The sequence below is a fragment of the Anticarsia gemmatalis genome, chromosome 2 (genome assembly GCF_050436995.1).
Source record: "Anticarsia gemmatalis isolate Benzon Research Colony breed Stoneville strain chromosome 2, ilAntGemm2 primary, whole genome shotgun sequence".
NCBI lineage: Eukaryota > Metazoa > Arthropoda > Insecta > Lepidoptera > Erebidae > Anticarsia > Anticarsia gemmatalis.
Window position 1 is genome coordinate 1,213,794 of NC_134746.1, and position 4,045 is coordinate 1,217,838.

General features: G+C 33.4%; 1 non-coding gene across 1 annotated transcript; it reads right to left on the bottom strand.

The window, feature by feature from the left end:
* Nucleotides 1-199: 199 nt before the first annotated feature.
* On the bottom strand, nt 200-272 carry TRNAR-ACG (transfer RNA arginine (anticodon ACG)). The gene has a single exon. It is a non-coding gene; the product is annotated as a tRNA-Arg (tRNA).
* Between the last annotated feature and the right edge of the window lie 3,773 nt (nt 273-4,045).

The following is a 4,045-nucleotide window of genomic DNA, read 5'->3' on the forward strand; positions in this document are numbered from 1 at the left end:
TAAATGTATGAAAACAACTACCAAGATACCACCTAATAAGGTAACTGCTACATTTACAAAATTGGTCTAATCGGGCTTAACTCTTTTTGCTAGCTGCAAATAACTTAAAATTATGAAACTTTTAGTGAAGCCTTAAGAAAACAAAATAAAAAATTACATAACTTTTATGAGCAAAAAGGAACATTCGCGACAATATATGCGACCCTGCCAGGATTCGAACCTGGAATCTTCTGATCCGTAGTCAGACGCGTTATCCATTGCGCCACAGGGCCGATATACAAGCCACTCAATTTTCTCATCACAAGGATTTTCGTTCGATCGATGAAAATGAAAGTAGGTCAGCTTCGAAATAGATTTTCTTGGGACATTTTACTGTAACAGTGTTGGTACAATTCATAACAATGCGTTTTATAATAAGGAAAGCTGTTTAGTTTCCTAAACGTTAGAGTTAGGTTTGAATTTCTTTCACTTATTGGACCGTGTCGTATAATTATGGTTACTTTGGTAAAATTTTGGGTTAATTAGATTATAAAAATAAGTAAGTAGCTCGCACTAACAGCTAGCGATGAGTTCAGTTTTCCGGTTCTTAGTACTGAATACCGCTATGAATAAAATTGTGGCATTTCAAATAGTGTTATTGACTGCACGTTTGGCGCAGTGGTTTAAGTGGTCCCGTCGCCGCAATATCCGTAGCGCCGCGGGTGGCGGGTTCGAATCTCACCCGGGACAAATATTTGTGTGATGAGCACGAGTATTTGTTCTGAGCCTGGATATTAATTTATCTATATAAGTATGTATTTAGGTGTATATAAGTATGTTTATCAGTTGACTGGTTACCAATGTACAAGCTCTGCTTAGTTTGAAATCAGTTGACCGTGTGTTAGTCTTCCAAAAGTATTTATTTATATATTTATTCTTTACTTATATCTGGGGGCACGGAAGTGCCCCCGCAAGTCGAGCAAAAAAAAAGCGGCACGGCCGTAACATCCTTTTCTCGAAGCAATTCGGGCTATTTTTGACACCCCTATAATTTCGTTGTGGATAAAACAAGAAGCCTGGATTTTCAGCAACTAATTAGTCATTGTATAAACACGGTATATTTAAAATTTCAGTCAATTTGAACCAGTAGTTTAAGAATGACAACTTGTTAAAATTTTGAATTTTGTCACTCACTGATTCACTGACTCACTGACTCACCGATCATCAAAAGTCTAAGGTACTTCTAGCAGACTTAGACGCTTAAAATTTAGAATACAAATAGGGTTTAGTGTCTTAATCATGGGAAAAATGTAATATTTTCTAATTTCGGTCCAGTTTTCTAAATACACCAACTGTAACAATAACTTTGTAATCCCATATAAATGTATAAGATTACAAGGTTACATTTGCAGTTCATGAATTATTATTACTGTAGAAAATAAATAGGTGTAAATAGGTACCTAGGGATATAGGGTGGGTAAGGGTGTTTAGCCCATGAAACTGAACAACATTCCCATAGGAAAATATGTTGAATTATGAAAAAAAAAACGTCTTTCCATACAAATTGGACTTATGTTCGCTCTACAAAAAGAAGTGAGATGCCATCAAAAACATTCTGTAAAAACCTCAAGTCTCGCCGTAAAAAGTTGTGAGATGTATATAATACCAAGTCGATTAATCTATTTAGTCTCTTCTTAAAGGACATTCTGTCTTAAGTTATTACATATGTTATTATCATGCCAATTAAAAAAATACCTTTAAAACAAATAGATCGACTTGGTCATCGCAAGAAAACACAAATTCGCCATTAACATTTCAAGAGCATTAACTGCTCGTCGTGCTGATTAGTGTTATACGTACTAATAATTAAATCATGCGATGGCCAGGTCGGTCTATTTGTTTTAGAGGTATTTTTTTTTTAATTGGCATGATAATAACATATGTAATAACTTAAGACAGAATGTCCTTTAAGAAGAGACTAAATAGATTAATCGACTTGGTATTATATACATCTCACAACTTTTTACGGCGAGACTTGAGGTTTTTACAGAATGTTTTTGATGGCATATATCCATTTCTTGCCATTTTAGAATATACTTACCCTGAATTCAAAAGTAATCCCCGTTCTGACGGTACTTCAAAGGAGAAGTCCGTTTTATAATATTATAGATTTTAATGCATATTAATAAATGACTAGCTAATCGATATTAACCGTTTAAATGTACCATATTATTATAAACCAACGAATAAAGTCTTGAATGCTCAAACAACCATAAAATTGATATCTATAACATAAATTGTTTATAATATAGTAAAAAAGACACGTCTTACTAAGCACTTGTACTTTCGTAAACATAAGAAAACATTTACACCCCACGGAATGAGCGCATCTAAAATAATAATAACATGGAGACAAGGAAACGTTTCAAAAGACTCAAACACTTAACATCAACAAGAATTTACAACAGAACGTTTTACCATTCAACATTCGCGGAGAATTTACTTTAATCGCTTCATATTTTTGCAAAACAGCGGCGTCCGGAACGAGTCCCGTGCGGTTTGTGTGATAAAACCTTTTATAGGTGACGTAATGGCGACGTAACGGGGCCGTAACGATGTTAGTTTTATTTGTTACGACTGCGACGTGATGGGATATAGTTCAGTAACTTTAAATGCACGTTTAGTGCAATGGTTAACACGGTCACCTAATAACTGTAGCGCCGCGTTTGGTGGATTCGAATTCACCCAAACATTTTAAAGAACGCACGAGTATTAGTTCTGATCCTGGCTGTTCTTTTTTTAGAAATATAAGCAAGTATTTTTTTTAATATATGTAAACGCGTATGTTTGTCAGTTGTTTGGCTACCATAGTACAAGTTCTGCATTGTTTCGAATCAGATGACCGTGAGTGAGTTGTTCAGGCTCTATATTTACATTTCGGTGCAAATAATTACATCTGACATCATATTGAAACATTATTTCAACGGAACATGCATAATAAAGTCAATATTAATGTTTTTTACTCCATTTATTAATTTTTCATTGCACCATTTCCGACTTTTCATTACGCACTGTCCACGATTTGGGCATAAATCTGAAAATATTATGGAAAATGTCAATTTTATTTCAGTCATATAATTTAATATCTTTGGCTATATTAATCGTATTTCGATATTTATATTGGTAGTTAAATAACAGGAAATTATGTTAATGTAAAATTATATTACCAATATATTTTTTACAACACAAATCTGCAGTAATAAATTTTAATTATAAAAAAAATACTTAAAATGCTACGGTCGAAGGTTCGAATCCGAGGCAACACACCGCCTTTTCGACATCGAGAAGGTATGCCCGTGTTTATCATATTATTATAATAATTATCACTGACTCTAACGGCGAAGCAAAACATCGTGAATGAAGACCTCGCAAGCCGAAAAGTTCTTAAACACTTCCTTGTGCAAAATCCGCATAAAAACGAAGTAATAACTTTAGAAATCGATTTTTGTTGTATTTAAATTAATGCATAACTGTTGACTGTATGTCTTTTGATAGACTTCTCAGCGAGTGTATTTATAAGTCTGAATATGTAAAAGTCTTTCAGCAATATCGTTTTCATATTTCGGTTAGAATTTATAGTTTAAAGATATTGTGTATTCGCAACAGAAACACGTTTACAATGTTTTCATCGAGGCATTCGTTTTATGATGTCCTTGTAGTCTATTGAAAGTTTAATATGAAGATTCCTTTTGTTCAGTTATTTCGAGAATTTTGCAATGTAATGTTGAAAGGATGGCTTTTTCGCTTGAAACTATTTTTGTAATGTAAATTTTTGTGATGCATGTTAGTAGCAAAGGTCCGCGGTTAAATGGTTAGGTTATAGAAAATAGTTGCTAAGAAGATATGAGTTGGGTTACAAAAGGTTTTTTACTGAACTTTTACTTCTGAAATGCTAAACTAGCGTTAGATTCGTCAGCGATAAAGACGCCTAAGTATTTTTTTCTTTTTGGTAAATATTTAGGGGCATACATTATTTTTGAAACAAGTGTAAGTACAATTTAACTTC